Source organism: Tenrec ecaudatus, chromosome 4, assembly GCF_050624435.1.
Source record: "Tenrec ecaudatus isolate mTenEca1 chromosome 4, mTenEca1.hap1, whole genome shotgun sequence".
NCBI lineage: Eukaryota > Metazoa > Chordata > Mammalia > Afrosoricida > Tenrecidae > Tenrec > Tenrec ecaudatus.
In genome coordinates, this window is record NC_134533.1 from 82,814,369 (window position 1) to 82,841,964 (window position 27,596).

General features: G+C 39.4%; 1 protein-coding gene, 1 non-coding gene and 1 pseudogene across 2 annotated transcripts in view; all 3 read right to left on the reverse strand.

Annotated features, from left to right (window-relative positions):
* The window catches only part of DLG2 (discs large MAGUK scaffold protein 2), a 2,300,776-nt gene that overhangs the window by 2,232,470 nt on the left and 40,710 nt on the right, over nucleotides 1-27,596 (reverse strand). The gene's annotated exons all lie outside the window — the stretch shown is intronic.
* Nucleotides 17,686-18,412, reverse strand: LOC142444292 (protein FAM204A pseudogene; annotated as a pseudogene).
* On the reverse strand, nucleotides 23,264-23,455 carry LOC142447387 (U2 spliceosomal RNA). Its single transcript, XR_012784115.1, has one exon. It is a non-coding gene; the product is annotated as a U2 spliceosomal RNA (small nuclear RNA).

Consider the following 27,596-nt stretch of genomic DNA (forward strand, 5'->3'; position numbering starts at 1 on the left):
CTAGGTATATCTTGATTTTGTCTTTAAATCTTGATGGATTGTGGCTATAGAATTCTTGGTTTACAGGTATTTTATTGTTGTTGTTTTGTTGTGGTTTCTGAGACTTTTAACTGTTTACAGGAGTAGAAAGCCTTAGCTCACAGGCTGGTGGTTTTGAACTGCTGACCTTACCAGTAGTAGCTCAACGTGTACCCACTACATCACCACAGTTCTTGGTTAGAATGGACTCAATGGCAGTGGGCTTTTTAAAATAAATCATTTTATTGGGGGCTCGTACAACTCTTTGTCACAATCCATATATCCATCCATTGTGTCAAACACATTTGTATATATGTTGCCATCATCATTCTCAAAACATTTACTTTCTACTTCAGCCCTTGGTATCAGCTCCTCATTTCCCCCTCTCCCCGCTCCCCATTCCCCCATGAGCCCTTAATAATTTATAAATTATTATTATTTATAACTATATCTTACACTATCGGACGTCTCCCTGCACCCATTTATCCACTCTCCATCCCCCAGGGAGGAGGTCCTTATAATCTGTTCCCCCTTGCTCCCTCACCTTCCCTCTACCCTCCTGGTATCGCCAATCTCACCAATGGTCCGGAGGGGTTCATCTGTTCTGGATTCCCTGTGTTTCCAGTTCCTATATGTACCAGTGTATGTCCTCCAGTCCAGCCAGATTTATAAGGTAGAACTGGGATCATGATAGTGGGCAGGGGGGAAGCATTCAAGAACTAGAGGGAAATTGTATGTTTCATCATTGCTACACTGCACCCTGACTGGCTCATCTTCTCCCTGAAGCCCTTCTGCAAGAAGATGTCCAATTTCCCAAAGATGGGCCCTGGGTCCCCACTCCACACTCCGCAATGCTATGATTTTTTTTTTGGTCTTGGATGCCTGATATCTGATCCCTTCATTGCCTTGTGATCTTCCAGGCTGGTGTGCTTCTTCCATGTGGGCTTTGTTGCTTCTCAGGTAGATGGACCCTTGTTTATCTTCCAGCCTATAGGACCCCAGATTCTATATCTTTTGACAGCCAGGCACCATCAGCTTTCTTCACCACATTTGCTTACGCACCTCCTTTGTCTTCAGCAATAATGTTGGGGTAGGCTGGTGTGCCTCTTCCATGTGGGCTTTGTTGTTTCTTAGCTAGATGGCTGCCTGCTTATCTTCAAACCTTTAAGACCCCCTAGACACTATATCTTTTGGTAGCCGGGCACCATCAGCTTTCTTCACCACTTTTGCTAATGCACCTGGTTTGTCTTCAGCGATCAAGTCCGGACAGGCTGGTGTGCTTCTTCCATGTGGGTTTTGTTGTTTCTCAGCTAGATGGCCACTTGTTTATCTTCAGGCCTTTAAGACTTCAGATGCTATATGTTTTGGTAGCCGGGCACCATCAGCTTTCTTCACCACATTTGCTTGTACACCCATTGTCTTCAGCAATCATGCCAGGAAGGTGAGCTGAATTGTTAGAACAAAGTGTACTTGTGTTTAGGAAGTACTTGAGCAGGGGCCCGGCAGTGGGGCTTTTTAACTTCCATAAAGGAGTCTTGGTGTCTCTCAAGCCCTATACTCTGTCTCTCAAGTGCTATGCTCTCACATTGTCTCTCAAGTATTCTACTTTCTTACACTGACTCATTATTATTCCTGGAACAAGTTGGATATGTTTCACTGCCAGATCTTTATGGTTGCTCTTTACTGTGCAGACAGCCCTAAAATTCACTCTCTCCAATCCTTCAGTCTTTTACTCAAATGTCTTCTCAGAGAAGCCTTTGCTAACTACCTTGCATAAAATAACCCCTTTCATGTTACTCACTATTTTTCTCCCCTGCGTTATGTTTTCTTTATAGCATATGTTTCTATATTCTGAGCTCTACCATTTGGCTGTAAATTCCATGAGGACTGTATTTGGCAAACCACAGGCACTCTATAAATATTTAGCCAATGAAACCATCAATATAAATCATCAGAATGAATATATTTTATGATTGGTATCTTTCAATTTCTCAAAATAGTTAAGATTCTATCAAGAATATAAAAGAAAATAATATGTATATAAAAGGTATCTGAAAATTTTTCTACACTAGAAGCTAATTCACAGTATTAGCAGTATGAATATTAGCAGACTCATACTTATATTCTAAGTTAAATTTCCCTAGAAAATATTCCATATCATATTTTTAATATTTTCAACAAAGCCCTCAAAAAGGAGAAAGACATGTAAACAAGTAAAATTTGCATGCTTCTAAAAGTCTAGCAATTTAAATAATGCTGCTTTGATTGTTGCATACCAGCAAACTTCAAGAGATTGCCTGGCAATGCAGCAGCATAATTTACCTAATGTACTTTTCTGACCTCATCAATCACATTCTCCAATGTCCTGAGCTCTTGGTATAAAGATTCTGAAAACAAATGTGAAATCTCCACTGTATTGTCTATAAACTATTACAAATACAAAGATCTTTATAACTAAATATCGTTTTTCATCTAAGAATATAACTATCTGTATTTTAAAGAACAGTAAAAACAAGGAAAATGTTAATGCACTATCTTGCCAAAATGTAAATGTTAACAATTAGTAAATTAGCTTTCTCCTTATTCAACAAATGAGATTATTAGGTCTTTTCTCATTCACTAAATTACATGTTCCATGAATTGTACTAGCTGTTGGAATTAGAAGAGTGACAAGACACAAAGTCCTTGCTCACAACAATATTAAACTGTATCTAGTAGATATTGTAGATTTAATTGTGTGTGCCCAACGCCCCAAAAAAGATATGTTGAAGACCTAGCCCCTGTACCTGTTAAGTAAGGCTAATCTTTGCTATATTAATGAACAAATACAAGAATAGAGTGGATCCTAAGCCTAAATCCCTTTAGACTGTAAAGTTTAGAGTGAGCAGAATAATCACAGAGACATACACAGGTGGAAAACGTCAAATCAGGATCTGGCTAACCCATTGGTTTTGAGTCAATTATGACTCATAGCAAGAATCTGGTTAGAAGTCACAAAATGCCAAGAAACCCTGGGGACTGCCAAAGAGATACCCAAAAAAAGGTTCTCATGAATGAACACAGCATAACCCTGCAGACACCCTGAATTTGGACTCTTAACCTCTAAAACTGTGAGACAATAAATTCCTATTCTTTAAAGCCACTCACTAAGACAGTAGAGAGAAAACCACAAACAATACTACAAGTAAGTATAAATGTTCATAAGTACAATAAAGAAAAAATAACTAAGTGGGAGGATGGGAGAAGAGTGGCTCTCTTATTCTACTTTTTAAGTTTTATTCATTTATAATTCATCAAGTATAAAATAGTTCAATCTTATTAAGAATTGAACAATCATCACCACAATCAAGTTTGTAACATTTTCTTCTTTCTTGTACTCGTTTTTAGTTCCCTAATTCCCCCTTAATCTCCTCTGTCACAACCTATAAAACCATTAATCCAGTAACTGTCTCTATAGATTTACCTAACCTGGATTTCATATACAGAAAAACATACCCAAAAAACAACCGAGGTAGAAAGGGGGAACCGATTACAAGGATCTACATATAACCTCCTCCCTGGGGGATGGACAACAGAAAAAATGAGTGAAGGAAGAAGTCGGGCAGTGTAAGATATGACAAAATAAGATATGACAAAGTAATAATAATTTATAAATTATCAAGAGTTCATGAGGGAGGGGAGAACGAGGAGGGTGGGGGGAAATGAGGAGCTGATACCAAGGGCTCAAGTAGAAAGCAAATATTTTAAGAATGATGATGGCAACAAATGTACAAATGTGCTTAACACCATGGATGTATGTATGGATTGTGATAAGAGTTGTACAAGCCCCCAATAAAACGATTAATTTTTTAAAAGGTTAAAAAAATAACAACCTAACAGAGGCCAATACCTCTATTTTATTAATTAATGTATTTACATATGTACAAACCTATGCTTATACCTCTATTCTTAGCTTTGCTTCCTAGATCTTTCCTGTTTTCTTTTACCTTCCATCTGCCCCTCCATCATGCTCACCATTCTTCTGCCTCAGTAATTACTCTTTAGCTAGACTGCTGTTGCTCCAACACACCCAGCATCTCTACATCCTCCTCATTGCTGATTTTAATTCCCTACTTGTTCTCCTGTCTATGGTGTTGTTTCCTCACTGCTCCCTTCCCCTGCCTGCTCCTCCCCACCAAGTCCCTCCAGAACTATCGGTCCCATTGCATTCTCCTGGAGCCTGCTTATGTAAGTAGGCAAACCAACAATAACAGAGATCGAACAAAAAGAAAACAGAAGATTGAAATAGATGGTGGGGCGTAGGGGAGATAATGACAACTAGCAAAAAAAAAACATACAGAATTCTGGGTCTGTCTACTGACTTTTATGACTATCTCCTTATTTTTCATGAGGAAATTCCAGGAGCTGCCCCTCCTAGCCTGGTCTATTTTGGGGGCTCCTCGGAGACTTTTTGTCTTTGCTTCACTCCTGTTGCTGATCCGTGATGTTCCCTTTTTGGTTCGCCCAACTTCGGGGGTGTGGGTGGGGTTCAGACCAGACTAACTCCCCACCATGTGTCACCAGTATTGTCCTCTATCAGTCTGCTCCAGTGAGGGGACATCATGTCTTGAGCTGTTGTCGGCTCTACAGTCCACTCTGTGCCTTAGCAGCTTGCCTCATGTAGAGACATCATTCTCCAGGCTTTGTGTGCCCATATGGGGTCTAGACTATCCCTATCTCTTTTTCCTTCTTGGTTTGCTTTGGTGTAGGTGTGGCATGCTGGCCCCTCTCCCCAACCTGTAGGTTTAGTGATGTCCTCTGCAACCCATACTTCTAGGGATGGGGTCAGTTTGGCTCTGATTGGTGTTCTTTATGCATTGCTCATGCCCTCCCTCAATGCTAAAACACTTTGTTCTAACAAACTGGAATTCTGTGATGCTCACCCTCCCAGCACAATCCCTGAAGACAAAGGGGTGCATACTCAAATGTGGTGACGAAAGGTAACAGGCATCAGAAAACCCAAAACAAACAAATTATATTGTTGAGAACAAGGTGAGTCAGAGAAAAGACCCAACCCCATCTGTAGATGATGGAACTCCCCTCACAGAAGAGTCACAAGGAAGGGATGAGTCAACCAGAGTGCAACACTAGCACCGATAAAACACACAATATTCCTCTGGTTCCTTGAGGCTTCCTTACTCCCCACTATCATGACCCCAGTCCTGCCTTTCACTAGACCAGAGCATGTGCACAGTTATAGACAAGAGATAAGAGTTCATGACACTCTAAATCCAGGAACAGGAATGGGAGTAGCAATAGCAGAAGAGTAGGGGGAAGGTGGGGAGAGGAGGAGAGGAAGGAGGAACCTATAGCAATAATGGACACATAAAAACAACACCCCCCCACACACACACACAGGGATGGGATGAACAGAAACCATAGGGAAAGGGCGACCGTAGTTAATGTAAGATATGAAAACAATAATAATTTATAATTTATCAAGCAGTCATGAGAGTGGGGGAGGGAAGGAAGGGAAAAAAGAGGAGCTGAATCCAAGGGCTTAATAAAAAGTAAATGTCTAGAAAATAATGATGGCAACATATGTACAAATATGCTTGATACAAATTGATGTATGGATTGCTATAAAAGCTGTAAGAGCCCCCAATAAAAGGATCTTTTAATTAAGAAAACCCAACAACAATAACAAAAATTTTGAAAAGCAGAAAATATTAAAAACCAGAACAAAGTTAAAATTCGTGAAAAGGGAGATCAAATGATAAGGTGTTGCATTTAACCTAGCTGCATCTGCAGTAACCCACTTTCCAATGCCCTCTGCTTAATAGCAAGGCTATTCACTTCCCTGGTCTTTGATTAGAGGAGATTCACCAGAAGTTTAATCCACAGTTAATTCCCCTTCACGTATTTTGTTTTACCTGAAACAGCTTTTAAATAGGCCAACGAGTTGGTTGCGAACATAGCAACCCTATAGGACAGGGTTGAACTGCTCCGGTGAGTTCCAAAACTGAAATCTGTACAGGAGTAGAAAGCCCCGTTTTCCTCTCACAGAGCAGCTGGTGGCCCTATAAGAGGAGTAGATCCCTTTAAGGTTTCCTAAGCTGAAAACCACAAAATCATCCGACTGAACCCACCAGCCACTCCAAGAGAGATAAATGAGGCCTTCTGTTCCCATGAAGATTTACAGCCACAAAACCGCGATATTTAGTATATGAAATCCAGGATAGGTAAATCAATAGAGACAGTAACTGGATTGATGGCTTATTGGTATTGTAGGAGGGCAAGCTGATGGGAGATGAGCTAGTAACAATGAGTAAAAGAAGCAAGAAAATGTTCTAGAACTGATTATAGTGATGATTGTACAACTCTTCTTATTATGACTGAATTATTGAAGTATATGAGTGTGTGAGTTATATGTAAATAAAACTAATTTTAAAACCCTATATAGGATCATATGCAATCAACTTGATGGCAATGAGTTTGGTTTGGCTATTCGAGCAAGAAAAAAATTCTCACAACCTATAAAGAATATTCTCCAATTGCCCTTCTAGCTCTATTAACTTCCGTTATCCATGCCACTCTGTGTCCTGAGAGGCTCCCCTTGACAAGACTATATTACTAGGTTTCCTTGGTCCCAACTTCCTATTGGTTCTGCTAGTAGGAGTCACCAGGAGAAGATCATGAGTCACTACAACATGAGGAACTGTGTTAAACAGTCACGTCATTAGGAAGGTTGAGAACCACTGCTCTAAATAGAAAGCTCAATTAACAGTATGATTTGGTGTAATAAACTTCAAATGCACTGTCCTCCTCACATTTAAAAAATGAGCATCATCTTGATCTTTGATTTCACTTGATGAGTTTTTGTTGGGTGAGGTGAAGATTACATCTTCCACTGACTTGATTGATGTTTGCTTTGGGATCATAAGAATAGCACCATGTCTTGTTATCAGTAATGACCTTGGAGGGAAAAGCCTGGGTCGTTTCAGAGCTGTTCTTTCAAAGCACAGCATGTTTGCATTTGACGCCCTTTTTCCTGGTCAGTCAGAACCTGAGGCACAGATTTCACAGTGACCTTTCTCATCCACAAATCTTTCATTAAAATTTGCTGAACCAAACTCCAAGACAGTCCAGATAACTTCCCTATTTCTTCAATGGTCCATCGTTTGTCTTCGAACACAAGTGCATGAATTTGTTAACATTTTCATCCCTTCAGGAAGTTGATGAACATCCATAAATTGACATTTCACCTTTGGGAAATGAAAAAACCACTCATACACTTGTTTTTCCCATAGCACTGTCTATGTGTGTTCAACATCACAACAGTTTCTGTGGCATCATTCCCGAGCAGGAAACAAAATTTCACAGCAGCATTCTGTTTTCTTAAATCAGCCATCACAAAAAATGAGGTTAAAATGAAACTGCTTTTATGAAAAAGTTTACTGTGACCAGAGAGAACTTTCCAGGCAATGCCACTAGGTGCACTAACTCAGAATGAATTGCTTAATGCTCATGTAGAGGGAAAAATGCATGCTACGAAACACCACCCAGCAGAGGTTTTTTTTTTCTGGTTTTGTGGGGTACCCCCTCAAATTTCCGAGGCACCTATTTATATTTAGGAACTCTGGAGGTATAATGTGGCAATCACTGGGCAGCTAACCAAAGGTCAACAACGCAGACCCACCAACAACTCACTGAAAGGAAGATAAGAATTTCTGTTCTAATATTTCTGCACAGATTTACATCTTTGGAGATCCTAAGTCCTACAGTGTCATGATGAGTCAGAATTGACTCAACAGCAATGGATTTGTTTTTATTTATTTTAAAATGGCTTATTCTCAAAGCTCAAAGCTTTTTCTGAAAGCGATATTCAAAATTGTATTTAATTTTTCCTATAAGCTTTCTAATGTTTTTAACATTTAGATACTCATGAGTAAAGCAATTTGTAAGAACTGTAATGCCCTCTGGAGTTTGGATGCTCTAGATACATTGTATGACACAATTTGTATATATAAAGTTATGCAAGACATTGTTAATTATATGGTTTCATGAAGGTTTAATATTTTGACAAGAACTGGAAAGTGAAAAGAAGTTGAGACTCATAAACTAGAAACCAATAAAATTTACATTGAATGATATATCCACAGATTAATATTTGAATGTGGAATTTCTAATACAGTCTAAGAATTGTCATGACTTATGAGAAACAAATGAGATAGAGAAGGAAGGAGTAACTCACAGATATTCTAAGGTAGAATAATGCTCCTCTCCTTTCTCCACTACTTCTATCTTTGGCTAGGAGTCAGAGCTAACAAAATAGAGAAGCCTTTCCTATCAAACACTTGTCAAATATTTATTTTTCCATTTGTCTTTCTGTGTCTGATTCTTTTAATCAATATTCAACAACAAATTTAAATGTAATATAAATATGAACCAGCATGGAGATCATGTACTTCAGTAGAATAGGGTCACACATATAATTTATACTACCCCCAAATCTACACAAAGAACATACAGCTATTTGTCTGTGGTATCCAGATGCTGCTTCACAAACCTTCGGTCATGATTAATTGGGGAAAGTGGTCATCAGTCTACTTTAAAGTATTGCCTAATTGAAAAATAATTTTAATATATAGCTACTCATTCTTTTTTTAAGCATTTTATTAGGGGCTCATACAACTCTTATCACAATCCATACATATACATACATCAATTGTATAAAGCAAATCCGTACATTCTTTGCCCTAATCATTTTCAAAGCATTTGCTCTTCACTTAAACCCTTTGCATCAGGTCCTCTTTTTTCCCCCTCCCTCCCCACTCCCTTCTCCCTCATGAGCCCTTGATAATTTATAGATTATTATTTTGTCATATCTTTCCCTATCCGGCATCTCCCTTCACCCCCTTCTCTGTCATCTGTCCCCCAGGGAGGAGGTCACATGTAGATCCTTGTAATCGGTTCCCCCTTTCCAACCCACTCACCCTGTACTCTCCCAGTATCGCCCCTCACACCCCTGGTCCTGAAGGTATCATCCACCCTGTATTCTTATAACATCCTCTTCCTCCTGCAATTCTCTATAAAATTGGTCTATGCAGGGAGACCACAACTGGGGGAGACATGTGACTTATCTGCCATTACCATTTGGGGAGTTAAAAGAAGATGGATTCATTGACTACATGCTGTCCTTTGGCTCCTCTGGTCCTTAGGCAAGGTCCGTATCCATCTGGGCATTGGGCATACATCTGGTCTCTGATGTTGAAGTCTGTTTGGTGGGATGTGGGGTCCATTCTTTTGGCATATGCAAAGCTTCCAGGTGTTCTGGATGCTCACTCAGTTGTGTTTTTGTCACAATGGAATCAAAAGGGTCTCAGGAAAACTAAAAGTCAAAATCTTTTTACCCAGTTACACTTACCTCTGCAAAACACTACCATATATACTTCAGTTAATGTAGTTGCTCTTGCTGCTACTGCTGCTTTGAGGTGCTACTGAATCAATAGCAACTCATAAGGATCTCATGTAACAGAGTAGAACTATTCCATAGAACTTTCTGGGTGGTGCTGCTCAATAAGCATTAGACTGCTAAAAACCAGCTGCTTCTAAAAAGAAAAAAGAGACTGTCTGTTCCCAAAAAGATTTACAGCCTCAAAAACCTTATATAGGTTGATATAATTTGGAATCAACTCAATGGCAATGGGTTTGTTTTTTGTTGTTGTTTCATCTTTTTTTAAATCATTTTATTGGGGGCTCATGCAACTCTTATCATAATCGACACATACATCCATTGTGCCAAGCGCATTTGTACATTTGTTGCCATCATCATTCTCAAAACATTTGCTTTCTACTTGAGCCCTTGGTATCAGTCTCTCATTTTTCCCCTCCCTCACGAACCCTTGACAATTTATAAATTATTATTATTTTGTCATATATTACACTGTCAAACATCTCCTTTCACCCACTTTTCTGTTGTCCATCCCCCAGAGAGGAGGTTATATGTAGATCCTTGTAATCGGTTCCCCCTTTCTACCCTACCCTCCCTTTACCCTTCTGGTATCGCACTGGTCATGAAGGGATCATCCATCCTGGATTCCCTGTGTTTCCGGTTACTATCTATACCAGTGCACTTCCTCTGTTCTAGCCAGATTTGTAAGGTGGAATAGGAATCATGATAGTTGGTGGGTAGGAAGCATTTAGGATCTAGAGGAAAGTTGTATGTTTCATCATTGCTACACTGTACACTGACTGGCTCGTCTCCTCCCCGTGACCCTTCTGTAAGGGGAGGTCCAGTTGCCTACAGATGGGTCTTGGGTCCTCTATCTGGACTCCCCCTCATTCACAATGATTTGATTTTTTGTTCTTTGATGTCTGATTCCTGATCCCATCAACACCTCGTGATCACACAGGCTGGCATGCTTCTTCCATGCGTGCTAGATGGACGCTTGTTTACCTTCAAGCCTTTAAGACCCCAGACACTGTATCTTTTGATACCTGCACACCATCAGCTACTTTCACCACATTTGCTTATGTACCCGCTTTGTCTTGAGCGATCATGTCAGGAAGGTGAGCACACAGTGGTATAATGTTTTGTTCTTTGATGCCTGATAACTGATCCCTTCGGCACCTCATGATCACACAGGCTGGTGTGCTTCTTCCATGCGGTCTTTGTTGCTTCTGAGCTAGATGGCCACTGGTTTACCTTCAAGTCTTTAAGATCCTCGATGCTATATCTTTTGATAGCCAGGCTCCAACAGCTTTCTTCATCACATTTGCTTATGCACCCACTTTGTCTTCAGAGACTGTGTCACGATGGTGAGCATCATGGAATGCCAGTTTAATAGAATAAATTATTCTTGCATTGAGGGAGTACTTGAGTGGAGGCCCAGTGTCCATCTGCTACCTTAACATAATTATATGCACATAGATCTATTTCCCTATCCTCATATATAAGTATATCTATTTATGTACATGCCTTTGTCTAGACCTCTATAAATGTCCTTTGCCTCCTAGTTCTTTTTCCTTTCACTTCCCTCTTTTACCACTATCATGCTCAGCCTTCATTTGCGTTTCATCAATTCCTCTTGGTTACATTACCCTTGATCAAACCCTACCAGGCCTTCTACACCCGCCTCACCACCGATTTGGATCATTTGTTGTTCCCTTGTCCCTAGCTTTCTTAACACCACTTCCTTTCCCCACCACCACTTCCCCTTCTCCCATGTCCCCCTGGAACTGTTAGTCCCATTTTTTTCTCTTCCATATTGTTCATCCGGCCTATTTTATTTAGATAGACCTGCAAAGAAAATAACATGCACAAAGACAAGACAGAGCAAAACAACGCAACAAAAGAAAACAAAACAACAAAAAAACAATGACCAAAAAAAAAAAAAGGCTGTAGTTAGTTCAAGGACTGTTTGTTGGCCTTTAAGGGTGTTTTCCCGTTGAGTCTGATGGGGTGCCATGCCCTGGCTCCAAAGTCTATTTTGGGTATTCCCTGGAGACTGTTGTTCTGTTCCCCTTGCTGTTCTGTTACATGCCCTTAGTGTTTTTGCTTCGGTGTGGTGGGGTCTGTTGTTTAATCTTTAGAGGCAGGTCAACAGGGATTTTCTGTGGAGCTACTGGAGGGGTTCCAATCACAAACTTTTCACTGATCAGACAAGAACGATAGTTCTTTGGAAAAGGAGCTAGCCTCCCAAAAAATGCTACATAGGATGTCAGTCTCACGGCTTGGAGCGTTGACCTCACTTCTTGTTGTGTTTTTTTTAAATCATTTTATTGGGCTGGTACAATTCTTATCACAATCCATGCATGCATCCATTGTGTCAAGCATATATGTACATTTGTTGCCATCATCATTCTCAAAACATTTGCTTTCTACTTGAGCCCTTACACTTATCTAATCACTTCCTCTCTCACTCCATTGATTGCTCCCTTTAAATCCCCAAAACCTCTGTACTCATAGAGGAGACAGGGCTTTTCTTTTAGTCTTTTATTTCTCCATTGAATGTTGCATCCTCTTTCAACTGAGAACATCTAGGCTTTCTTGGGGTATTTTCAGTTTGCTTGTTGTTGTTTTTTAACTTTTTGTTGTGAATTAGGTAGAGGGTTACATATCAGATCATCATTTTTGCATTCAACAACTTCAACAACTTGTCAAATCCTCCCAACGGCTGTCTTTATTTCCCTGCCCCATTTCTCTGTCTAGCTCCCATCTCTCTAGAACAGTGGTTCTCAACCTGCCTGACTCCATGACCCTTTAAAACAAATCCTCATGTTGTGGTGACACACAACCATAAAATTATTTTTGTTGCTACTTCATAATTGTAATTGTGCTACTGTTATGAATGGTCATCAACCCCCCCAGGGGTCGCGAGGTTGAGAATGGTGCTCTAGAAGGATATTATCTTCTTCACCCAACTTAGCACCTCTCTACCCTAGAGCCTATTACCTCCCCTTCTTTCCCTTTCTTCCCCATACCCAGTAAACACCAGTCTATTTATTTTTGTATGAAACCATTTTACTGGGAACTAATACAGATATGATTCCATAGTTCAATCACATCAATCACTATTATACAATTGCTACCACAATCCGTTTCAAAGCATTCTCCTCCCTTTCTGAACTTCATATCAACACCCTTTTACTCCTCCTCCCCCATTGTACCTCTCAGGGACTTTTAGTCTACTTGTGTCTCTATAGGTTCATCAATCCTGGGTTTCATATACTGAAAAACCTGAGAAAATATATTTAAGACGGTTACCTCAATGACAAAATACATCAGAGATATGCCCCAATATTGAAAACACACACGAGAAAATGCTATAAACCAGATCAGGCCCAACATGCATCAGAGGGGGGATCAACTGACAAGGATTTAACCGTTATCTTGATTTTTAAAAAACAGTGGTCTCATACAATATTTGTCATTTTGTGATGAACTAACTTCACTCAGAATAATGCCAACTAAATCCATCCATGTTATGAGGTATCTCTCAGTTTCATCAACAATGCTTATTTAGGACTCCATTGTGTATACACCAGTTTATTTATTCATTCTTCCACCAAAGGGAAATGTTTCCATTTTCTTGCTATTGTGAACAGTGATGTGATAAACATGGGTGTACATATATCTGCTAGTTCTGGGTCATATGGTATAAGAGCAAGACTGGCATCAAAAATAAAACAATAAAATAAATTCAAAATAGAAGATCTAATGAAAAGTTGTTACATTTCAGGCTAAATACATCTGCTAAAATCTCCATTAGAGTGCTCTCTGCCTGATATTAGAGTTGTTCACATTCACAGACTGTTTAGTGGGGATTCACTATGGGCTCAATCCCTTTGGATAGTTATAAATAGGTTTTGGGCTTTTTCTATAGTTTATTGTGTTCTATAAACCTGGTGTTTAGAATTTAGTCTCTGTTACCATTCCCTACTCTGAATTTAGGAAATATGTAATTTACAATCCTTGGCTCTACTTTACATGGTCATTGTTGCTGGATCCTTTTTTGTTTTTTGTCTTTGTTTTGTATGGTTTCCTATACAGCAATGCCAGGATGAGTGGATCTCTTTAGACAACTGGATTAATAATTACCTGGGGGGTTCAGAAAAGGAGGATGTGTAGAACAGAAAAAGGTACAAGAATAAAATGCTCCAAATTTGATTGTGGTTATAATTGCACAAATTTTCTTAATATGATTAAATATTGAATTGTATGATATATTATCCCTCAGTTAAACTAACTTTTATTTGAAACAATTAAAAATGTAGAGAGAACCGAAACTCTGTATACTGCACACAAAAATTCAAAGGGCCATAATGATAGTAAGGGGCAAATCAAAACTTGAAATGACGTGAATTATTTTAGACCACATGATGATAGCGATTAGACTAGAATCCATTTCTACTAACCCTCAGTCCCTTCTAATATAAGGGAAGAGAATTATCCCTTAGGGCTTTTCTCTACTGAAATATCTGATCATGTTTCTATAATATCTCCTTCTGGGCCCAGCTTTCTGCCTCACTTACGAAGTTTCTATAAACACATCTCTATGTTCCCAAGTCCAACTTTAATCATAGAGCCTTCAGTACAGTGAATTACTTAATATGGTTCTTGTAAGTATATTCTTTGTGACTCTTCCTGATTAGTCTTGATAAGAGATGTGGGAGGCTCAGGACCAGTGGTGAGAGTGGTGATATCCAGAGGGTGGAGGGAAGGTAGGGTAGAAAGGGGAAACCGATCATAAAGCTCTACATAGTACCCCCTTCCTTGGGGATGGACAACAGAAAAGTGGATTAAAGGAGACGTCAAACAGTATAAGACATGACAAAATAATAAAAATTCATAAATTATCAAGGGTTCATGAAAGAAGAGGGTGGAGAGGGAGGGGAAAATGAGGAGCTGATGCCAAGGGCACAAGTAGAAAGTAAATGTTTTGAGAACGATGAGGGAAACAAATGTACAAATGTGCTTGACACATGGATGGATGGATGGAATGTGATAAGTGTTGTAAGAGCCCCCAATAAAAATTTTTTTTAGAAAAAGGAGATGTGGGAGTAAGATACTAATAAGATTATATAATACTGTTATAAGAGATTGCTGTTGTCGTTAGATGCCAACAAGTCTGCTCCAACCCATAGAGATACTCTGCACTATAAAACAAAGCACTGCGTGGTCCCATGCCATCCTCAACATCATGCCCATGCCTGAGCCCATGTGGCAGCCACTGTATTGATCTATCTTGTTGAAGGCCTTTCTCTTTTTTCCATACCCCTCCACTTTACCAAACTGATGTCCTTCTCAAAGCACTGGTCTTTTCTGACAATATGTCCACAGTAAGTGAGACAAAGTTCCTGTAAGGAACACTCTGGCCATACTTCTTCCACAAAAGATCAGTTTGTCCGTTTAGCTGCCCATGCTACTTTCAATATTCTCCTCCAGCACTACAAATCAAATGCATTGTTTATTCTTAGGTCTTCTTTATTCAATGTTCAAATGTCATAAACTTCTGAGGCAACTGAAAATACCCTGGTTTATGTAAAAAGCACCTTGGGCCTCAAAATAACAACCTTGCTTTTTAATACTCTAAAGAAGAAGTTGTGTGCAGCAGATTTACCTAATACAATATGTCTTTTGATCTCTTGACTGCCGCTTCCATTGAGTATTGATTGTAGATCCAAGCAAGACAAAATCCTTGACAACTTCAACCTTTTCTCCATTTATCATGATATTACTTATTGGTCCAGTTGGAAAGAGTTTAGTCTTCACATTTAGTTGTAAACCATCTATAGAGTTACAATCCAGGGAGAAGAAATGAGGAGCTGATATCAGGGGCTCAAGTGGGAAAAGAATGCTTTGAAAATGAGGATGGCAGCATATGTGCAAATGTAATAAGAGATGTAAGAGCCTCCAATAAAAGCATTTAAATAAATAAATAAATAGAATTTTTTTTAGAAGCTACACTCCTCAATCTTCATCAGAAAGTACTTCAAGTTCTCTTCACTTTCAGCAAGCAAGGTCATGTCATCTACATCTCATAAGTTTTTAATATGTTTTCCTCCAATATTAAGTCACATTCTTCTTTGTATAAACCAGTTTCTCTGATTATTTTCTCAGCATACAGATTGAACAGTATAGTGAGAGGATATAATGCTGACACAAACCTTTCCCAATTTTAATCCATGCATTATTCCTTTATCCTATTCAAATAAATGCTTCGTGATCCACATACAAGTTCTGCATGAGCACAATGAAATGTCCTAGAATTCCCACTCATCTCAAGGTTATTCATAGTTTGTTATGATCCCCAGAGTCCAATGCCTTTGCATAATCAATAAAGCACAAGTAAACATCTTTGTGGCATTCTCTGCTTTCAGCTATGCATCTGACATCAGCAATGATAACCCTTGTTCCAGGTCCTCTTATGAATCAGCTTTCTGTCAATGTACTGCTTCAGCCACGGTTGAATGACATTAGCCAGGTCTTTTCCTGAAATTCTGACTAATGCCAGCAACTGTTTGCCTTTGAACTTCTCCTTATATAACAAAAAGAAAACATTACTTGCTTAAGGTCTCTAATCTTTCTGATCCTTGTAAATGAGTTAATTTATAACATAAGACTCTAACACAGTACTAGGCATACAATAGCATTCATTTTTCTACCTAATAAGTTAACAAATATTTATATCATGATAATTGTGTGCTAGGCAATGAATAAGTCAGATAAGATGAAATTTACACTCCAGTAGAAAGAAATATGCATAAAACACATCAATGAAATTCCTCAAAGAGGTTCATACAAGGATGGAAATAAAATAGGGTAAGATGTTCAATACACTTTGAAAGTGGGAAATGAGGTGGAGAGGCACTTTAGTTAAAAGGCTCTCTGGAAATAACATGTAAACTCAGACATAAATGATGAAATAAGTCTGTAATGCAAAATCTGGGTAAAAGGTGTTATCAACAAAAGGAAAAGCAAGTGAAAGTGTCCTGGGACATAACTTAGGCACAGATAATATCAGTATAATGAGACTATGGTGAGAACTTTGAATTTTATTCTTAGGATGATAAAAAAGACACTGGAAGATTTTAAATAATAACTGTATGCTGTCAAATCAATTGCAACTCATCACAAATCTATTACCAAAACCAAAGATTATACGTGCCAAAGAGGAGCTAGCTTCCCTTCTTCTGCAGGGTTGCCAGCTCATCTGAGCCTCAGGGTTCAGGACTCTTATTGGCCTCTCCACTTGGCCGTGATAGATTACATCATGCCTAATGAGTCTGTATCGGTCCCACAGGTCAGCCCCACTCATTATCTGTAGTTGTTCTGACTTGAAAGAACTGAGAACAAAGGCCAAATTGCTTTCTACAAGGTGATTTTATACCTTGCAGGGAGACAGGCACTAAACTAATAAGAACAACTGTGATAAATACTTTGAAATTGTTCTTTGGATTACACAGATAATCATAAGAAGTTACTTCAGTAAGCCAAATTCATATTCTTTTTATTTTAAAATATTTAATAACCTTTTGCCATCAAGTTGATTTTGAATATTAATGGTTACAGTAGAACTGGCCCATAGGGGTAAGGTTGAAATCTTGCTTTATTTTTTTCAGTCCATGATTTTTTATTGAAATATTTTATCTGATGGTTCTCAAAAATTGCTTTCACCATGTGACTCTGAAATAACAACTCAATTATCTCCCAGTAAAGAGTCAATAATTACCATATAATGTGCTAAAGTGATTAAAGTCATTGGTAAAACACGGGATCATCTGAGTCTTCCTTAGCACTTATGTCCAATCTATTATAAACAATTTTCACCCATAAAAGCCTAATTCCAGAAGAAATACAATGAAACCCAATACAGACATGAAAATAAAGGCAAAGGCATTGGCTGGCTATGCTACACAAATGGATAACCAGTAGAAAGGATGCTACACCATAGGCCGCCAGAAATAAACAGAGTCCTCTCATTTCTCTCCAAAGTGTACTCAGTTATCTTGTGCCAATAACAGAAAGGTCTGCTTTAAAAGATAAAGCTCCATAGAATAAGATCTAAAAGGCTAGATAATCAACTCCCTAATGCTACCTTTAGTTGCCTGCTTCTATTAGTATCCCAGCTTTCCTTAGATTAAGCAAGAAAATCATTTCAGGACATCGAGAAGTGCTTGGTATCAGTCTCTAGAAAGATCTTGAAGCACTCTGCTAAGACACAAATATCTCATGCTGCTTTTGGTTTATCATTTCTTCTTTGCTTCAAATCCCCACACATTTCTTTTTGTGTGTGAACCACCTGTGAATTCTCCACTTCCTTTTTGGCTACTAGAAAGTTGTGGCATGCAATTACTATGGAGATTTTAACACCAAACTAGCTGGTGGCTGTGTTCCTCAACCTTCTCAATATTCCTCTCGTCCACAACGTGGTTGATGCTCTTTGCAAGACCTGACTCAACAGTTGTCTTCCCCCCCCCACCCCCACAGGGAGATCAAACCCATCATTGACACCTAAATAGTGAATGAGATCCTTCCAATGGGTTTCATTTAGGGATTGTTCTCTTTAGGATGCCTCTTTGTTCTATTCTTCAATTTACCTTTCTTGAATCATCTTCATTTTTTCCTCCTGAATCTTCAGATTGAGGTTTTCTGTTCAGTGTGCTTTGTGTACAATCCTTGAAATTTATTTCACATATCTAAGGAAATCCTGAAAAGGCACTCTTCCATTTGCATTTATATTTGCCACTGTTTCTTGGTCTCTCTGTTGCGAAAGCTGAGATTTCTGCATTTCTAGTCATTTGATCTTCCTTGTAAGTGAAATCCAGAGAGTTCTTAGGTAACTTCGTCTTCAGAATTCCATTCAACATCACTTTTATTTCAGCCAAGAGGTAGCAACCCACTCTGCATCGTGTCGTTCAGGAACTGCTCTCTGGCAGCCACGTTAAGGCTCTCAAGGCTGAAAGCTTTGTGGAAGCAAACTGCCACATCTTCCCCAGCAGAATGAATGACTGGTGGGTTCGGATAGCAGGGAAAGTGCTGAAGTACTGGGTTTAAACCAAATCCAAACTAACTACCATTTAGTTGATTCTGAATTATAGAGTTTCCGAAGATGTAAATATTTACAGGAGCATATAGCCTCATCTTTCCCATGGAGAGGATGGTGGGTTTGAACTGATTACCTTGCAGCTAGCAGTCCAAAAGCATCCAGAGGAGTTTGTGGTTACTGCTGTCAAGTACCTTAGAGTCAGTTCCAACTCACATGACCCTATGTACAACAGAATGAAACTCTACCTGGTTGTATGCCATCCTTGAGCCCACTGTTATAGCCAATGTGTCAATCCATATTACTTGGTGGGGGTAGGGTGGTGGTTTCAATGGTTTTACTAGCATATGAGTCACATACCATACAATTCAATAGTGTAGTTAATTACATCAAGAAGAGTTGTACAATCATCACCACAATCAGTAATACATCTTGTTGAAGGTTTTCCTCTTTATTACCAAGCATAATGCCCATTTCGTTAGCCCTCAAAATAACATCTTTGCTATTTAACAACTTAAAGAAAATTTTGTGCAGCAATTTGTACCAGGCAATACATCATTTGATTTCTTGACTGTTGCTTCCATGAACACTGATTGTGGATCCAAGTCAAGTGAAGTCCTTAGAAACTTCAATATTATCTTTATTTATGTTGTCTATTCATCCAGGTGTGAGGATTTTTATTTTCATCACATTGAATTGCAAGCCACTGAAGGCTGCAGTCATTGATTTTCATGAGGAAATGCTTCAAGTCCTCACCACTTTCAGCAAGCAAGTTTATGTCACCTTCATATCACAAATTCTTAATAAACCTTCCTCCAATCCTGATATCAGGAGCCCCAATGGCATAGTAGGCTACACATCGGGCTGCTAAGTGCAAAGTCACCAGCTGTTCCATGAGAGAAAGATGGAACTTTCTACTTCCGTAGATAATTAATCTTATAAACCCACAGGGACATTTCTACCCTGTCCTATAGGATTTCCATGAGTAAGAATCAACTTGATGGCAGTGAGTTTCATTTTTTTGTTTAACCCTGATGTCTCATGCTTTTTCATATTGTAAGCTTCTCAGATTATTTGCTCAGCACATAGATTGAATAAATATAGTGAAAGAATCTTAAAACATGTGGTATTCTTTTTCCTGTTCAAACAATTGTCTCTTGGTATATGTAATCCTTCCACTTGAACAAATGAAGTGTTTTGGAATTCACATTCTTCTCAAAGATGCCCATCATTTGTTATGCTATATAGAGCCAAATGCCTTGCCATAGTCAATAAAACACAAGTAAACATTCACCTGATGTCAGCAATGAGATTCCTTGTTGCCACATGCTGTTCTGAATCCAGTTTGATTTCTGGTAACTCAGTCTCAATGTACTATTGCAACCAATTTTAAATTATCTTCAACATTTTACTTGCATATGATATTAATGATATTGTTTGATACTTTCTGAATTCCATTGGGTCACCTTTCTTGGCATGGGCACAAATATAGATCTCTTCCAGTCATTTGGATAGGTAGTTTTTTAATTCCTTGACATAGATAAGTGAGTGCTTCCTGTGTTTTATCAGCTTGTTGAAACACTTCAATTTGTATTCTGTTATTTCCTGGAGATCTCACTAGTGCCTTCAGTGCAGCTTTGACTTCTTTAATATCATCAGCTCTTGATCATATGCTACCTTTTGATATGGTTGGATGTCAGCCATTTCTTTTTGGTAAAGTGACTGTGGGCATTTCTTCCATTTTCTTTTGATGCTTTTTATATCACTTGATATTTTACCCATGGGATCCCTCAATATTTCATCTCGAGGTTTGACTTCTTTTTTTTCTTTTTTTACATTTTATTAGGGACTCATACAACTCTTATCACCATCCATACATATACATACATCAATTGTATAAAGCACATCCATACATTCCCTGCCCCAATTATTCTCAAGGCATTTGCTCTCCACTTAAGCCCCTTGCATCAGGTCCTCTTTTTTTCCCCCTCCCTCCCCTTTCCCCCCTCCCTCATGTGCCCTTGGTAATTTATACATCGTTATTTTGTCATATCTTGCCCTATACGGAGTCTCCCTTCCCCCCTTCTCTGCTGTCCCTCTCCCAGGGAAGAGGTCACATGTGGATCCCTGTAATCAGTTCCCCCTTTCCAACCCACTCACCCTCCACTCTTGACTTCTTAGACTGAAACAACTTTAAAGTGGGTCAAAAGGGAGATCAAAAGGTAAGATATTACATTTTAACCTAACTACCCCTGCAATAATCAACTTTACAATACTCTGTTTCATAACAACACTATTCACATCCCTCAATTATTGTCAGGAGGGATAGAATGGAGGCTTAATCCATACATGGATCCTATAAATGGATCCCACTGTCATCCACAGCCTTCTGCAAACCAGGCATTCAGAAATTAAACTCTCATACCATTCCCTCCTTTAGATTTTGATTTTATTACTTACAATGTTCTGACCACAGTGGCTAAATTGCTTCTTCCATGTGGGCCTAGTTGACCTCTAAGCTTGAATTTTTTTTCTTCAGTTCTTTTTCTCCCCAATCATTTTATTGGGGGCTCTTACAACTCTTATCACAATCTATACAATCATCCATTGTGCCAAGCACATTTATACATATGTTACCACCATCATTTTCAAAATATTTTCTTTCTACTTGAACCTTTGGTATCTGCTCCTTTTTCCCTCCCTCATGAACCTTTGATAATTTGTAAATTATTATTATTTTCATACCTTACATCATCTGCTGTCTCCCTTCACCCACTTTCCTGTTGTTCATCTACCTGGAGAGGGGTATATGTCGATCATTGTGATCTGTTCCCACTTTCTCCCCCTACCATCCTCCTACCCTCCTGGTATCACTATTCTCATTATTGGTCCTGAGGGGCTTATCTGTCCTGGATTCCCTCTGTTAAGAGCTCTTATCTGTACCAGTGTACATGCTCTGATCTAGCCAGATTTGTAGATAGAATTGGGGTCATGATAGTTGGGGAGGAGGGAGCATTAAAGAAGTAGAGGAAAGTTGTATATTTCATCAGTGCTATATTGCACCCTGACTGGCTTGTCTCTTCCTTGTGACCCTTCTGTAAGGGGATGTCCAATTTGGTCTCTACTCTTCCTTCCCCCTCATTCACATCAATATGATTTTCTGTTCTGGGTCTTTGATGCCTGACAACTGATCCCATCAACACTTTATAGTCATACCTACTAGCATACTTCTTCCACATGGGCTTTGTTGCTTCTCAGCTAGATGGCTGCTTGTTTATCTTCAAGCCTTTAAGAACCCAGACTATATCTTTTGATAGCTGGGCACCATCAGCTTTAATCACCACATTTGCTTACGCACCCATTTTGTCTTCAGTGATCGTGTCAGGAAGGTGAACATCACAAAATGCCAGGTTATTAGAACAAAGCGTTCTTGCATTGAAGGAATACTTGAGTAGAAGCCCAATGTCCTTCTATTACCTTAATACTTAACATATAAATATAGTACATAAATCTATTTCCCTATCGTTATATATAAATATATTTACATATGTACATGCCTGTATTTAGACCTCTATAAATGCCTTTTGCCTCCTGGTTCTTTCCTCTATTTCCTTTTCCCTTCCTCTTGTCCCACTATCATGTTTGGCCTTCATTCAGGTTTCAGAAATTCCTCTTGGCTACATTTCCCTTGATCAACCCCCTCCAGGCATCCTACATCATCCTTGTCTTTGACTTTAGATCACTTGGTGTTCCCTTGTCCCTGGGTTTGTTGACACCCCCTTCCTTTCCCTGCCTCCCCCTCTTCTGTGTCCCCTCAGGAACTATTGTTCCTGTTATTTTCTCCTCCAGATCATTTATCCCACATATATTAGCTACATAAACATGCAGCAATCATAATAAGCACAAAAACAAGACAAAGCAAAACAAATAAAAGAAAACAAAAAAAAGCCTATAAATAGCTCCAGGTATGTTTGTTGACCTTTAGGAGTGTTTTCCAGTTGAATTTGATGTGGTGCCACGAGTGGGTCCCAAAGTCTATTTTTGGAATTCCCCAGGGACTTCATTGCTTTCCTCCCCTTGCTGCTCTGTTGCATGTCCTTAGTGTTTCACTTTGGTGTGGTAGGGTCAGGTGGACACAATACTCGCACTGTGTCTCCAGTGTTGTCCCCTGTAGTACAACAGGCCAGTGAGGGATGTCGTGTCCCATGGTGGGGCTGGCCCTATGATCCTCTCTGTGCTTTGGCTGCTCTGAACAGGAATATTGTCTTCATGGCATGAGCTAGGATGTGTTCCACTCTTCCTCCTTCCCTTTTGTTTGCTCCTGTGTGCTCTGATTAGACATGCCCCTCTCCCTGAGCTGTAGCTTCAGTGCTGTCCTCTAATGTGCATCCTTCTCAGCGGGGTGGGTGGGGAGAAAGCATGAGAGGGGAGCGTTGTCCACGTAGTTGGGATTGGAGCTAGCCCTGCAGACCTCTCTAATTTTTCTTCAGTTCTTTAAGCTTGACATATGGTGAGTGTGTTTTTCTTTTTTAACTTTCTAACTCCAGGTATTTTAGTACTCTCTGTTCATTTTAGTACTCTGTTGTCTGCTCAAGTTGACCTTTGAAATATGGTTTTCAGCGCTTTTAGTTCATTTCTTCCATTTGCTCTAGCTATTCTACATTCAAGAGAAAACTTCAGAGTAGCTTCTTTTTTTCTTTCTTTCTTTTATATTTTTCTGGTGGACCATTTCTGGAAGTACTGCAGTAACCAGGTTGATGGGTGGAGTAGATGGAGTAAGCTCCTATTCCATCTCCCTGCCCCAAAAATCCATTTACTATATTGTCCTCAGACAGAGGACGCATCAGATATTAAACCAATAAGAACAGATACTACACTTGATCTTAGCCAAAAGGCCGAGACGCAATTCAGAGTCACTTCTGACATTCAATGCAGTCTTTTCTTTTCTTCTTGTCTTTTTAATGACCTTTTGCTTTATTCATACATGATGTACCTTGATGTCATGTCACAAGGTGTTCTTCTGTCATTGTTCCAAGAGTCAAATTTGCTCTTGACATATTTTGGCTCTCATGGATTTGTTTTAATTTTCTTCATGCCCAACCTGAGTTCACAGTCTGTTCCACAGTCAGTCCTTGGCCTAGCATTTATTGACTGATAATATTAAATTTCTTCATAATTTCTTTCTTAGACTACTCCCTGCCATCAAGTCAATAGGTCAGGGTAGAACTATTCCTGTGAGTTTCTGAGACTGTAACTATTTACAAGAGTAGAAAGCATCATCTTTCTCTTCTGGAATGGGTGGTGGTTTAGAACTGTCAACCCTGCAGATCGCAGCCCAATGTGTACCCACTATGCCACATGGACTCCTATTTCTTCCCATGTTGTTGTTGCTACATTTAATCAAGCCAGCTCCAACCCACAGTGACCCTATGAACAACAGAATGAAACATTGTAGGGTCCTGTGCCATCCTTACAATTGTTCCCAGTCTGAGCCCATTGATGTAATCACTGTGTCAATCCATCTTGCTGAGGGACTTCCCTTCTTCACTGCATCTCCACTTACCAAGCATGATGCCCTTTTCCAGTGACTGGTCTCTCCTGACAACATGTCTAAAGTATGTAAGACTAAGTCTTGCCATCCTTGCCTCTAAGGGGCACTCTGGCTTCAATTCTTCCAACACCTTTTTTTTTTAATTAGGGGCTCATACAACTCTTATCACAGTCCATACATACATCAATTGTGTAAAGCACATTTGTATATTCATTGCCCTCATATCTCCCAATACTTCTTCCAAGACAGATTAGTTTGGCCTTTTAGCCATCCATGGTACTTTTAGTTTTCTTCTCCAGTAACACAATTCAAATGCAACAATTCTTCTGTGGTCTTCCTTATTCAATGTCCTAATCTCACTTGAATGTGAAGCAATGGAAAATACTGTACCTTGGGTCAGAGGCACTTTAGTCCTCAAAGTAGTATCTTCAATATTCCACAGAGATCTTGTGCAGCAGACTTACCTGTTGCAATACGTCTTTTTATCTCTTGTATGCTGCTTCCATTAAGCATTGATTGTGGAGTCAAGCAAGACAAAATCCTTGACAATGTCAACCTTTTCCTCCATTTATCCTGATGGTACCTATTGGTTTAGTTGAGAATATTTTGGTCTTCTTGACACTGAATTGTAATCCACACTGAAGGCGACAATCTTTGATCTTCATCAACCAGTAGTGCTTCAGGGTCTCCTCACTTTCAGCAAACAAGGTTGTGTTATCTGCATATCTCAGGTTGTTAATAAGCCTTCCTCCAATCCTGATGCCACATTCTCCTTCATATAAGCCAGCTTCCCTGATTATTTTCTCAGCATACAGATTAAACAAGTTATGTCGAGAGGATGCAACCCTGATGCACACCTTCCCTGATTTAAAACCATACAGTATGTCTTGTTCTGTTCACACAACTGCCTCTTGATCCATGTACAAGTTCTTCATGAGCAAAATTAAGTGTTCTGGAATTCCCTTTTTTTTTAATCATTGGGGGTTCATACAACTCATCATAATCCATACATACATCAATTGTATAAAGCACATCGGTACATTTGTTACCCTCATCATTCTCAAAAAATTTGCTCTCCACGAAAGCCCCTGACATCAGCTCCTCATTTTTTCTCCCTCCTACTTCCCATCCCTCATGAACCCTTGATAATTTATAAATTATTATTTTGTCATATCTTACACTGACATCTCCCTTCACACACTTTTCCATTGTTTTCCCTCAGGAAGGAGGTTATATGTAGATCCTTGTAATTGGTTTGCCCCCTCTACCCCACTCTCCCAGTATTGCCACTCTCACCACTGGTCCTGAAGGAATCATCCATCCTGGATTCCCTGTGTTTCCAGTCCCTATCTGTAACACAGTACATCCTCTGGTATAGGCAGATTTGTAAGGTAGAATTGGGATCATGATAGTAGGGGGAGGGGGCGGAGTGCAGGAAGAAGCATTTAGGAACTGAGGAACGTTGTATGTTTCATCGTTGCTACACTGCACCCTAACTGGCTCGTCTCCTCCCCGCGACCCTTCTGTAAGGGGATGTCCAGTTGCCTACAGATTGGCTTTGGGTCTTCAATCCACACTCCCCCTCATTCACAATTATATGATATTTTGTTCTTTGATGCCTGATACCTCATCCCTTTGATACCTTGTAATCACACAGGCTAGTGTGCTTTCTTCACTGTGGCTTTGTTGCTTCCCAGCTAGATGGCCACTTGTTTACCTTCAAGCCTTTAAGACCCCAGATGCTATATCTTTTTATAACCAGGCACCATCAGCTTTCTGCACCACATTTGCTTATGCACCCATTTGTCTTCAGCAATCGTGTCAGGGAGGTGAACACACAATGATATGATTTTTTGTTCTTTGATTACTGATAACTGATCCCTTCAGTACCTTGTAATCACACAGGCTGGTGTGCTTCTTCCATGTGGGCTTTGTTGCTTATGAGTTAGATGGCCATGTGTTAACTTTCAAGCTTTTAAGACCCCAGACGCAATATCTTTTGATAGCTGGTCACCATCAGCTTTCTTCACCACATTTGCTTATGCACCTGCTTTGTCTTCAGCTATCATATGTGGGAGGTGAGCACACAGTATGATTTTTTTCTATGCTGCCTGACAAATGATCCCATTGGCACCTCATGATCACATAGGCTCATGTGCTTCTTCCATGTGGGCTTTGTTGCTTCTGAGCTAGATGGATGTTTGTTTGCCTTCAAGTCTTTAAGACTCTAGATGCCTTTTGATATCTTTTGATAGCCGGGCTCCATCAGCTTTCTTCACCACATTTGCTTGTGCATCAGCTTTGTCTTCAGCAATCGTGTCAGGAATTCCTATTCTTCTTAAGGTTGTCTCAAGTTTATTGTGGTCCACATCATCAAATGCCTTTGCATAGTCAATGAAACAGAAGTAAATATCTTTGTGGTGTTTTCTCCTTTCGGCTAAGATCCATCTGACATTAGCAATACCACTCGCTCCATGTTCTTTTCTGAACTCAATCTGAACTTCTGTCAGTGTATTGCTGCAACCATTGTTGGATGATTTCAAGCAAGATTTTACTTGCGTGCGATATCAATGATAATGTTCTATAGTTTGAGAATTCTGTTGGGTCACCTTTCTTTTGAATGGGTACGATTATGGATCTTTACCAGTCAGTTGGCCAAGTAGTTGTCTTCCAACTTTCCTGGCATAGACGAGTGACTACTTTCAGTGCTTCTTCAGCTTCATGAAACATTCCCATGGGTATTCTAACAATTACTGGAGACTTGTTTTTGACTAACGCATTTAGTGCAGTTTGAACTTTTTCCTTCAGCACCATTGGTTCTTGCTCATATGCTACCTGCTGAAATGGTGGAATGCCAAGTAATTCTTTAGTACAGTAACTCTGTATATCCTTTCCACCTTCTCTTGATGATTCCTGCATCATTTAATATTTTGCCCATAGAATGTTTCAAGATTGCATCTTGAGACTTGAATTTTTTCTTCAGTTCTTTCAGTTTCAGATATGCTTGAGCATGTCCTTCCCTTTTGGTTTCCTAATTCTAGGTCTTTTCATATTTCATTATAATATTTCAATTTGTCTTCTTGAGCTGCCCTTTGAAATTTTCTGTTCATCTCTTTGACTTCATCATTCCTTCCATCTGCTTTAACTAGTTAAGAGCAAGTTTCAGAGTCTCTCCTGTGATATCTACTTTGATCTTTTCTTTCTTTCCTCTCCTTTTAATGATCTTTTGCTTGCTTCATGAATGTTCTTGATGTTCTCCCACAGCTGATCAGGTCGTCTGTCATTAGTGTTCAATGCATCAAATCTGTTCCTGAGATGTTCTCAAAAGTCAGGGGGGATAGGCTCAAGGTTTTATGTTGGTTTTCTTGAACTTACATATGAGCAATTGATACTGTGTTGCACAGCCGGCCCCTGGTCTGGTTTTAGCTGCTGATACTGAACTTCTCCATCATGTCTTCCCAGAGATACACTCAAATTGATTTCTATGTATTCCATCT